General features: G+C 42.7%; 1 long non-coding RNA gene across 3 annotated transcripts; it reads left to right on the plus strand.

Annotated features, from left to right (window-relative positions):
* The first annotated feature begins 326 nt into the window (after positions 1–326).
* Positions 327–10970, plus strand: LOC109615373. Of its 3 annotated transcripts, none has more exons than XR_002196364.2 (6): positions 327–546; positions 922–964; positions 1061–1204; positions 2195–3046; positions 3451–3947; positions 10936–10970. It is a non-coding gene; the product is annotated as an uncharacterized LOC109615373 (long non-coding RNA). The 3 variants fall into 3 exon arrangements; XR_002196363.2 differs by having other exon boundaries at positions 10939–10969; XR_002196365.2 differs by having other exon boundaries at positions 3885–3947; positions 10936–10957.
* The last annotated feature ends 2054 nt before the right edge of the window (positions 10971–13024 follow it).

Below are 13024 nucleotides of genomic sequence, written 5' to 3' on the forward strand. Positions count from 1 at the left end.
GTGAAATTATATCAATTATAGAAATTTGGAGATGAAATGTAAATCTCCAATCTCCTCAGTCCTCCGAAGATCGCGAATCACAGCTGTGAATCACAACGTCACACCACCGTTTTTAGAGCATTAAATAACTAACTAAAAACCAACTTATTTTAAAAACAAACTCTTGAATTTACATAAGCGTGATACAAACTACAGTAAATGACAGAAACCAACTTCGCAAAAAAGATATTTGAAGGGTAATTTAATTGTTTAGTTGGTCTCGCGTCCCATTGAATAACATGGGGAGGGCGGGGTTTATGACCTATACTGGGACCACTCACCAGGGGGCGATCGAGATGTTTTGGCTTCACTTTTCAGGGCTTGTGCGGCACGCTTGGCCTATACCCACAGCCGTTTAAAAAGAGAGTTGCGACACTCCCATAGACCGCCATAGGAACTTTGGAATGCGGAAGTAACACGTGTCGTGGAGCAGCCAATAGTTCCAAACACTGATAGTTCCAGCACTGAAGACCATTAATATTAGGAGCTTCCGAAGTACACTCGCTGGTAAGTTGATGAAATTATTTAAATTTTGACTATTAAACGTTTTCTGACCTCTCATGAATCTAGTCAGTAGTTTTGTTTTAGGTAGCCAGTTTTAGTTAATGTTTATTGGAAGATAATAGATTAATTGTCGTGACCATTTTACTAACGTTAGCTACCGGAACCTCATGTCAGTTGGGCTACCGGCTAACAGTTACAATTACCTCAAATTTTCTTCAAGTTATTTTCGATATACAATGTTTATCTTTGGTATCTTTTTGTGACACATTGAACTTTAATCCAACAGTCACTTGTGTGGGATTCAAGGAATGTATACACCTGAAACCAGAAAACATATTTTTTGTATTACATTTCATTTGAAAAAATTTTCTCTTTTAGGAGGTGACGGAGAAATCTTAAGCAAGACTTATACCTAGATAATGTAAGTCTCAAGTTCCAGCTCGAACAGGTGGAAATTAATTTGCAAAGCCATTCACAATCGCAGTATTTGTGTTGTCATTTTGTTTGTTTTCAACAGGATGGATTATCAGTGGAGAGTGGAGCGATAACCAGGCTGGGGAAGCTTGCCTTTCCTGTAAGCAGTGGAGTGATGATGAAGCTGGTTGGTGGCACTATTTGAACAGTGGAGTGCTGAAGCTGGTGCGGTGATGAAGCTCTAAGTGTAAGAGAATATAATATTGTTTGAAATGAGTCAGAAATTAATTGTCAAGTGCCAAAACAAACACAAACAAGACAACACATACTCAAATTTCATGAAGCAGATTTGTTGGACTTTTAATAAATGATCAGTAGGGGTGGGCGGTATGACCAAAATTCTGTTTCACCTATTGCCTTTAACAAGCAGGCAGTTCATTACCATGCCAACCGCTTGTGCGTCCACCCTGAAAGTAACTGTACACATAAGAGACGGATAGATACATCATTTAAGGTTATTTCTATTCGTTAGAATATTGATATATTAACTTGTTGTCAAGTAAGCCCCGTTGCGAGCATGTGCGTCCCTCTAAACTTTTCGGGTGCTGCACTGCTCTAATTGACTTCTGCACCTCCCCCCCCAAAAAATATCATGTTACTTTAGAAATCGTAATTACTTTGTGGATCCTCTTGGTCTTTCTCCTGATGTTTCTTTGACAGATATCAGTGTCTCAGTCTCACTCACGCTGCACGTGAGGTAACCATGCCTACCTATTTACATGTTGTGGTATACACGGAATGAAACAAATCTGTTACAGTTTACAATTTCTTCCGCGGTAACGATATATACCGTCATACCGCCCAGCCCTAATGATCAGCATACTATCAGTAAAACTAGTACAAAAATTTAACAAGAGACCAGAAGAAAGGCAAAACAGACCCTCCATACCTATGGATGCTGAAGCCACAATAGGTGGTGGGACATTTGTAGGAGCAAAGGTAAGACCAAGCGCCTCCATGGCAACAAGCAAGGTGTTTGGTGGGGGCCTGCTTCTTGTATGCCTAGATGTTTCTTGGCCTTGCTGGTTATTTTTTGCCCTTTTTGCCTGGCTTTTGCTTCCGTGGTGGCCATCATCTGAAAGCAGTTTTTTTCTTTGAGCACTAATCTGCTTTGCTGCAATTCTCAACCTCAACAATTCACAACCTCAGCCTATCTTTTCACTATTTTTTTTTGCAGATCATGGCATGAAGGAAGCCTGCTGTCCAATAGCCCACTCTCTCTCTCCAGCATATCCATGGCATTTGGATCCATGAAGGAGGCATCGGTCCTAGTTCGGAATAGCTCCTTGATTTGTTGGACTAAATCGAAGGCTTCTTTTGAAGGCCGACTGAGTAGACCGGGCTTAAACTCCTTCAGCTTGAGTAAAACACTATGCTTTACTTCAGGACTGTCATCACTGTGCTTAATTGCATTTTGGAAATCACCACAAATTTTTGAATATTTAATGACTTTATTGACAATGAAGCCTGTCAGGTGGTAGAGAGCACTTGTCTCAGTTTTTGTGAGATCAGGAGCAGCTCTGCGCTCCATCAGCTCCTCCACTCTGAAGCCAGGACTGGGAAATGCCTGCTTGGTGTCCAGGAAGTCTGCCAAAAGGCTGTTGTCATCCTCCTGGTAGTTTCCTGATTTTACGTTCGCAAGAAACTGCCCAACAGATATTGATCTCAGTGCCTGGTGAAACTCTACTGGAGTCGGAACTGGATTTCTCTGTCTTATGCAGCTGAAAAGATTTTCAAGACAATCTTGGGTAAACCTGCTGGTCAACACAAACATGTGTCCCTGGGCAAGCATGTCTTTTTGGATTAGCAGAATTGTAGATGTTGCCATTACAATTCCTGATTGTACAGGCTTCCAGCTACCAGCTTGTCCAATCTTCAGCCCACGAAAGAGTTGAATGGTATCCTGTAGAAGTTTGATGGCCTTCTGGTACTCCTCAATTTTGCGTGTGCTCAGTGCCATTAATGGGTGGCGAGAGGACATGATATCAAACCAGTGGTCCACCTGCTCCAGAAACCATGCTGTTGTCAGGTAAGAGGGAGTTCTTTGTTCCTGCTCCACCATGTATTTCAGGCCTGCACTTGTTGCCTTGCTAAATACATTCATGGCAGGGCCCACCTCCTGGCTCACTTGGCACCTGCAGACTGGCTCCTGCAGACTGGCTCCTGGCTCACTTGGCACTGCAGACTGGCTCCTGGCTCACTTGGCACCTGCAGACTGGCTGCCATTTCTCCCTCAATATCCTCACAGTCTTCACCTTTCTTGTCCTCTCTTCCCTCATTTGCCCTTCTCTCACTTTCCTTACTTCCTCCCTCAATATCTGAAAAAACGTTGTCATTGTTAGTTCTACATGTAGAGTGTATAAGCTAGTCATTGAAATAAGAAATATTATTTACATTTAGACTTTACATTATTCAAACCGAAGTTCATTATAGGACAATACGTGTGGTCACTGGCCACTGCATGAACATGTACTGGAGGTTCTGTGGTACTTCTCACGGCAGGACCCTTCCTCCTCTTGGGCTCAGGGCGATGCACACATATGGTTGGAACAGCATCAGTTCTCAATCTCAGGTGGCCTTTTTTTGTTTTTGAGAATTGCTCTCCCTCAAAATGTGCCTGCAGAGTTGCTTATGAGGTTATTTTCCACACACTTTCCAAATTATTACCCCATAAATGTCTATCACAATTTCATTGCTGTATTGTACATATTACATATAGTAAAACATGCCGAACCTTGATCCACAAGTGAAGTTAGGTAAACATAACTGCACATAGTTCTCTATTGTTGTAATCTTTTGTGATGGCTAGGTTGCTTCTGCTGACTTGGGCTAACCATTTCTTTCTCCTGTCGGTTTCTTTTGGGAAGCCATACATCCGGATCCCTTTCTCTGACCGATTGGTGCATCCAAATGCCGCACAGCCAACCATGGTAAGAAAATCAATCTATAAAAGTTATGATCAGTTACCAGGGAAGGTGTGCCTGTCAACCCCTCCCTGTCTCCCACCTCTTCCTAACCAATTGCATTTCCTCCCATCTCATTTCAATTCCAATACTATTTCCTACACCTCACACATTTTCGATAGTTGTCTAGGTTATTTATACAATATAAGGTTGTATAAACTTTGTGTCCACTTTAATAGGTACACCTGTACAATCTCATGGAATTCAATACAATGTATTTAAAGTGCCCTTCAAATGTATTAACTTTAACATGACATGCTCTGCTTCTGGCAGGGGAACGCTCTCACCCAAATATCCAAGTAACTATAGCATTACTTATAGCTTGGTGTTTGAATAATTTTGTTATCAATGTATAGATAAGCATTTGACTGATTCTCGATTCTCCAGCAGGTCTCCAGATCATCCTACTGCTTGAATGCAATTGGTTGCCACGTATTTATATTTGCAATTGGTTGCCACGTGTGTGTGTGTGTGTGTGTGTGTGTGTATGTATGTATATATATATATATATTTGCAATTGGTTGCCACGCGTGTATAGTTTTGCAATTGGTTGCCACGTGTATATATATTTGCCTTGTATATATTTTACTATTGACATTGAACCCCCGCCGATGCGCCGGGGAACGGTTGGATGGGTGCCCGGTGAGCGCAGAGTGCCGCGGTGGGGCGTCCCGTTTTCGAGGGAGCGCCCCAGGCTAAAGGGGGGTTGACATAGGGGACCGCCGAGGCGGAACCCCGCGGCTACTCGGGGAACGGGGAGGACTCCGAGCCCTGGCAGCGACCGAGTGTTGCTAGTACTCAGCCCCGTGACGGCGGCTGGCAACTCGTTAATGATCCTTCCGCAGGTTCACCTACGGAAACCTTGTTACGACTTTTACTTCCTCTAGATAGTCAAGTTTGATCGTCTTCTCGGCGCTCCGCCGGGCTTTAAGGACATGAAAGTTTCAAGAATAATGTTTTCAAAAGGATCAAATTATGATTTGTCAATATAAACACTATACAGTAATATGAACATTAACAAAACACTAGTGCAACTGGGTGAGGAACAGCTAAACACGGCTAACAACATTGGATAAGACCATTAACTTTCAAAAGTTACACTGAGCACTATAAAAAAGGCAGACCGCTGTTTTCAGATGTGCTGTCCAAGCTCTTTTAAAGAAGCACAAATAAACTGACAATGTTGAGGACCGTAGTGATCATCCAAAGAAAAACTTGCTGCAGCAGATGAAAGACACATTATGCCATTACCGAACATTGCTGCAAATATAGTCGTTGCTGTAAATGACTTCTATGTTATGGGAGTCCATTTCCCTCCAAAATTAAGAACAAAAACGTATTAATGCTGTTTCCGTCACTCCCCCCCAAAAAAGTATATTGTATGCATTTAATGTTAGCGTAAACATAATAATCAATGTACATTATGCGTCAATATTTACCTATAATTGCTGCAAATATAGCTGCTGCTGTCTGTCCCGCTTAAACTCATTCAAACTGGTTGACAGCGCAGCTCTGTTTGGAACTATTGAGAGCTACATAAACCACGTGACTGCGTGGCGGCGAGATCATAGTGTATCGCAACTCTCTTTTTCAACGGCTCTGCCTATACCTAAAAAAATAGGATTTTACGACTCGTCGCAGTTTTTGCCACATGCCGTAAATGAGTCTGAACGGTCCCGTAGACGGGACGGCTCGAAACGCCGGTTTGTAACAGGATTATCCTGATGAAGAGTAGACAGAAAGTCTCATGTGATCACTTCTATGTTAATTGAGTGTTAATTGATAAAACGTTTAACCATGGTGCATATTATTTTCCCAAATCAATCAATCAATCAAAAGTATTTATAAAGCCATTTTTACAACAGCAGTTGTCACAAAGTGCTTTACAGAGACACTCGGCCTTAAACCCCAAGGAGCAAACAACAGTAGTGTTGAATTTCAGTGGCTAGGAAAAACTCCCTAAGAAGGCCGAATTTTAGGAAGAAACCTAGAGAGGACCCAGGCTCAGAGGGGTGACCAGTCCTCTGCTGGCTGTGCCGGGTGAGATATTAAGAGTCCAATTGGAATAATAAATTTCTCTGAGCTAAATCCAGAGTCTATTTGATTTTAGACTAGGTCAAAAGTATGCCCAGGTGGACAGGGACAGCAATAGGCCCCCCAAACCATTATAGGTCACATTAAAAGTGGAAATTATTTATCTTTGTTTAATTCTTTTACATCACAAAAACCTGGCATTTTAACAGGGAGACTTTTTATATCCACTGTACTTCACATTCCTCCCACTTTTCCAAATTGCCCCATCATCTTCATACAACGCTACCCCTGTTACCTGCCCTACATCTCTGAAAACATCATCAATCGTTATGGTAAACAAAACCGAGCTTGCCACACTGCTCTGTGCCGTTCCATTCTCCACCTCAAACTTTCTTGACACATCTGCCCCAACCTTCACTCTAAACAAAAAATCCTTATTATACAGCCTACCCCGATACCTATCCCCGATACCAATCCCTCCCTCCACATAGTATCGTAAGCCTTCTCCACATCAAAATATGTTACACACATAACTTCCTCTCCATACTAATCTTAGTCAAAGCATCTATCCTGAACCCACTCTGGGCTTCACTCACTAAACCTCTACTGTCCATACATCATCAACCTATTCACAATCATCTTCTCCATTAGCTTACACAGATTCGGCATGAGCGCTATGGGCCTATAACTAACCGCTTTCGTAGGATCCTTACCCTGTTTCACAAACGGCAGCACCCCGACTATCTTCAGGGAGGACACCACTCCTCCACACCATATTATACAAATCGAAGACTGCTTTCTTCACATTCTCCGAAGCATTCTTAACCATCATGTAACACACCTCATCTTCCCCTGGAGCAGTCCTTCCACATCCCTCTAGTCAATTCATACATTGTCAATTCTGCATCCATGGTGTCTCCTTTCCCCGCTCTTTGACTCATTATGTCCCCATGCTCCTTCAACATCACCCCTTTCCTCCTCTTAGCCTCCTCCTGTGAACAGCTGCCAACGCCCTGCCTATGACATCTTTATCCTTATCCTTAACCGCAATTATATCCCCTACGACACTCTTTCCCACCATCTTCTTGACCATCTTCCACACCCTTCTAAGATCCGGACCCCTCCCTGTGGTTGACCAGATCTTGCGCCATGCTTCCCTTTTTGCCCTCTTAATTGTTCTCCTAGCTACAGCCTTCTTCCTTTGATAATTTTCCAGATTACTTTCTGTCAAACTCTTCTTTAATACCCTCAGCGCCACATTCCTCTCCTTCACACCTCTTAAACAGTCCTCTGTCCACCACGGAACCACCCTCAGTCGACCCCGTCCTTACCTACTGGTATTGCCACCTCAGGTGCCACTACCATAGTTGTCGTAACTGACTCTGCACCGCCACTCATTGACCCTTCCATCCTCACACTTTTCCCTGTTCCTTCACATAAATAAGTGTACAACTTTCAATCGGACTTATCTAAGCATCACCCCCCGCTACACACTCTTACCTGCCTATCCGCACCACACACCACTTTGCACGCTGTCGGAAAATGATCACTCCGCATTGTAGTATGCCCTCTCACTGCCTACTCACAACTTCCTGCCAGCGAGGCAGAGACTTGTGTTAAATCCAGACACGACTCACTCCAACTAGCCAGATTGATTCTGGTCCCTTTCACATCATTCAGGCACACTAATCCCTTATTCTTCATAAGCTCCTACACAATCTTCTCATTATCATTCGTCTGTATACTACCCCAAATCTCATTATGAGCATTTAAGTCACCACACCATATCACCTTGGCATCCTCACGCCTTCTCTATACCTTCCAACGTTTCCAATACCAGCGGTTTACAAGGATAATAAAAATGTATCCTACACACATTACCCCCTTGCAGAACTACATCAATTCCCACACATTCCAATTCCCCTACACTAACCTGCCGAAAGGCCACCCCTCTCTTAACAAACAGGACCGCCCCCCCACACACACATACACACACCTCCTGGCTTATCACACCTCACAGCCACGACTCAAGGGCCCACAAAATCTAACTCAGGCTTAAGCCACATTTCCTGAACACACAACATCAGGTGCAACATCCACATCATATATAACTTCTTAAGCTCCTGCCTGTTTGCCACTAGACTCCTGGAATTCCATTGAAGGATCACTAACACCATCCTATACACGATGTCTATCCACCCCATCGTTGTTTGCATTCGCCATAAATTCATGTACCATTGCCCCTGAAATGTCAGAGAAGCCCAGGTAATCTCTTGCGACACGCACTACCACATCTAAGCGAGACGATTTCCCACTAACCTGCACACAGACATTTGTTATACTGCATAAAAAGGCCAAAAAATCTTACCTCCACCTCCACTTGACTGTTCACCACAACTTCTGCCTTGTTCCCCGCCTTACGAGTATGCTCTCCGCCTGAAACAAACCTTTGCTCCCCCACTTTCCTTGTCGCTTCAGTATATGTAACTTTATTCTATACTTCTGTGCTTTAGCCGCCTGTTGCTGTACTCGACAACCCCCAAAAGCTGCTCTGTGTTCTCCGCAATTATAACATTTCACACTGTCCTTCACACCACATTTCCCATATGCATGCGGACCCCCACATTGAGCACATCACATTTTCGCCCTACAGATGTTTGCTATGTGGCCCATGCGCTGACTACTCAACGGAGGTGGTACAAATACCCGTACATAAAAACGAACATATCTTACATATACTCTACTTGGCAACATCTGCTTAAACTCCAGAAACACTGCTGCTTTCCTCACCCTCTTTCCTATCTTTTCTGTTCATTTGTCTGGCGCTCACCACCTTCCCACCTGACACCTCCCTCCGCAAGTCTTCCATCGAGACCTCCACTGGCACTCCAGTAATCACACCCCTCAATTTCGCATTGCATCCTGGAACAAAACACCACCCTCCCCCCACCTAAAGACTGTAACTTCAAGACTTTAGCAGCTTGCTGTCCGGCAACAGCATATATCAAAATCTTACCCCCATTCAAACACCTCACATCCTTTATCAGTCCAATCTCCACCTTGAGAGATTTCATTAGCTCTATCAGATTCATCAATTTCCTTGTGGGCTCTGTGAACACCACCATAACTTTGAACTCCCCATCTACTCCAGGCTGCCCACTTCCCCTATCAACCATACTAAGACCTACGTCTGACGGCAATTCCCTCTCCCCAGCTTCTCTCACCCCCCCACCTCTTTTCCTGTTCCCCTTCCCTATCACCCTCGTATAAGGCATTTGTTCCCTTACCTCCTCTCCCTCATCCATCTCCCTTCCACTCCCATCCGAGCTCCCAGCCATGCCAGCCCCAGTCATGATACAGTTGTGCAACTCCACCAGCAACTTCCCTTTCAACCGTTCGTCTTGCACTTCTTTCCTCTCTTCTGCCCAAGCCATCCCTTTGTACCATTTACTACTTTCGTCCTTTGTTCTCCACATCCAACTCTGGTCTTCGTGCGATCAACAGTATGTGTTTGTTTTCCGCGGTCCTCAATCTACTTCCGCCCCGGAAATGCACCACAACGGACCACTGGCGCCTCCTCACTTGCTGCTGTTCTTATGTTTCGGTGTTTCAAAGTTGTCCTCCTCAATTATTGGTTGAAATCTAGCCATGTGATTGATGCAGTATTCAAATAAGGAATTGAAACCAAACAGACGTTAATAGCGGCTTTCAGTGATACTGAACTAAGTTTCGACGATTATTGACATCAACAACGACTTCACAAATGCCATTTAACAACAGCGAAAACGCTGTTTTTGACGGCATATTTTGCGTCTCATTGTAAGACGTGGGATGCCGTAATGTGTCATGTTTATGACTCACTTGGCCTTCCATACGTCACTCACTCCGATGGGCATGCGTCGTCCGTTTTTACTCCACTGGGCAACACATCATCCATCTGTATGAGCCGACAACCCCGCCCACTTTTTCAGATTCAGCACATGCCCCTTGGAAGATTTGTGCATGTTACTGCCACCGAAAGCATGAATATACAGCTTTGGAAGAAATTAAGAGGCCACTCCTAATTTTTCTTAAATCAGCATCTCTACATGAATGGCAGCCATTCCATTCCAGTGTCTGTTAATTTACAAAACAGGCACACCTCATTTACTGAATGAGGTACTGATTAGGTGATTACCTGAACCAAGGAAAATTATAAGAAACAATGCTGTGGTCATCACTACGCTCTGCAATAGGACGAGCTGGATGGCAAAAACAGTGCAAGTATTACCTCACAGGTAATTTAAATACAAAAAACACTATTCAACATGACAAAAGCGTTGAAAAGAAAAGCTTTGAGTGAGGAAAATAAGGGTTAAATTCTGGCTTTACTGGCAGAGGGATACAGTGAGCGTCAGGTTGCTTCCATCCTGAAAATTTCAGACATTGGGGACAACAAAGCTACAGACTGGCAGAAGGCAAAAAAACAACTGTCCACTGACCAAAGAATGGCAAACAGCAGCTGGGGTGAAGTACACAGCGAGGATGGTTCGAAACAGGCTCCTATGGGCAGGGCTGAAATTGTGCAAAGCTAGAAAAAAGCCCTTCATCAATGAGAAGCAAAGAAAAGCAAGGCTGAAGTTTGCAAAAGACCATAAGAATTGGACCGTAGAGGAGTGGAGTAAGGTCATCTTCTCTGACGAGTCAAATGTTCAGCTTTGCCCAACACCTGGTCGTCTAGAAGCCACAGTGTTTCGCACCCACTGTGAAATTTGGTAGAGGATTGGTGATGATCTGGGGATGCTCAGCAAAGATGGAATCGGGCAGATTTGTCTTTGTGAAGGACACATGAATAAAGTAAAGTACAAGATTATCCTGGAAGAACACCTGCTTCCTTCTGCTCTTACAATTTTCCCCAACTGTGAGATTTTTTTTTTGCCAGCAGGACAATGCTCCATGCCACACAGCCAGGTCAATCAAGGTGTGGCTGGAGGACCACCAGATCAAGACCCTGTCATGGCCAGCCCAATCGCCAGACCTGAACTCAATTGAAAACCTCTGGAATTTGAGCAAGAGGAAGATGGATGGTCACAAGCCATCAAACAACGCTGAGCTACTTGAATTTCTGTGCCAGGAGTGGCATAAAGTCACCCAACAGCAATGTGACAGACTGATGGAGAGCATGCCAAGACTCATGAAAGCTGTGATGTCAACTGCTGATGCTTTAAAAATCAGGGTTAATCCACCAAATATTGATTTCTGAACTCTTCCTAAGGTAAAACATTGGTATTTTGTTGAAAAATGATTATACATTAGTTTTCTTTGCATTATTTGAGGTCTGAAAACAATGTATATTTTTTTGGTTATTTTGACCAGTTGTTATTTTCTACAAATAAACACTCTATATGACTACATTTGTATTCGGAATTTGAGAATAATGTTGTCAGTAGTTTATAGATTTTCTTTTTTTAATTTTTTTTTAAATTTTTTTTTTACTCAAACACATCTATGAATAGTAAAACCAGAGAAACTGATAATTTTGCTGTGTTCTCTTAATTTTTTACAGAGCTGTCTGTGCCTTCCGACCGTAACCCTGGCCTCTTGGCAGCCACCAATGTCACTTGGCTAGATATACTTTACAGCCAAGCTTTTTGGTTTTGACAGGGAGCCAGTCATTCAGTTAGCCAAAATACAACAGTTACTCCTTCGACCAAGAGTCGGGCCATTCATCATTACTAACATTATTGTTAATGTCGGTGTTTGCCGTGGTAAGGGGTGGGGTAGCCACCTGCACTTTAGCTGAAACTACATGGTCTACAGGCCCTGTGTTGCTTGTGGTATTGTCACCTTACGGAGGCTGCTTCAGACCTTCATTTAATTCTGGTTGGATAGTTGATGCATTCTAACTTATCACATTTACTTATAGCTTTACCTGTGGTTCATTTTTTCCCCTGATATCAGGGGAACAGTATGTTTGCTCTAGGGTAGGTTAATGATGCAATACATTTGATTTGACTAAAATGTAATGGCATTTTGTTGCCTAATATGGCTCATGGGATTTTGTAATTTTGAGTAACTAGAAAAGTTGTTATTCAAATGACACAAATATGACTACAACTTTGTGATATTTTAGACAAAATGACTAGAGTAAAAGTAATACTGGTTCAAGTATACATTTTGAGATAATGTTTTATCCTGAGAAACCATAAAAATATGAAGGTGAATAAGTCCCACTACATAATAAGTAATACAGTGCAGTACTGTACTGTTTGAGTTTGAAAATGTAATATGACCTCATAAGCATTCTTGTGAGAGTGCATGGATTTTCATCTGTGTGTGTACATACTGTTAATTAGGAACTTTAAGAAATACCTAAAGAGGCCTGCTATTGGCTGGATTTTCAGCTCAAAATCCTTTGAGGATTGGTTAAGGGGGATTGTTATGCATGTAGACCTTTCTGTGGGAGGACTTGTTAATACCACTCTGGCCCGGATAGTACTGGATCTTCTTCAACCAGAGGGTGGAGGGTCTATGGTGAAGTCTACTAGCCAATCAGTATAGGAGGAGTCTACTTTCCAAACACAGTTGGTCTAGGGAAAGAAAATATGCCCTGTAAACAACTCCATGTTATGTGTTAAAATGCTGTTGACTCGGTTTAAGTGGTTTAGTATCATGGACTAAAAAAGCAACTTGCAGCATAAGTTCTTTATTGACATTTCTTGTTAATACAAATAAGTGCAACAATTTACTAATACAATTGATCGTATGTATATTTCAGCAAGTGACATCAACCTGTTTTACTATCATGCATCTTATTAAAGACTAGATTTATGGCAAAGCATTTTGATATCAACAATGCATGTTTGAGGAAGTTTGATTAAGCTGGATGAGCATTTATGAGACCTAGTGAAGTGAATGGGCAAAAGGAGCAAGAGAGGGGTGCCTTCTCATGTCAAATGCTTGGTCATGTTGTCAACATGTGGGAATGTTGCATTGTTAAAAAATATATATTATCTTATATATGAAGTATA

Source organism: Esox lucius, chromosome 15 (genome assembly GCF_011004845.1).
Source record: "Esox lucius isolate fEsoLuc1 chromosome 15, fEsoLuc1.pri, whole genome shotgun sequence".
In the NCBI taxonomy this organism is placed as follows: domain Eukaryota; kingdom Metazoa; phylum Chordata; class Actinopteri; order Esociformes; family Esocidae; genus Esox; species Esox lucius.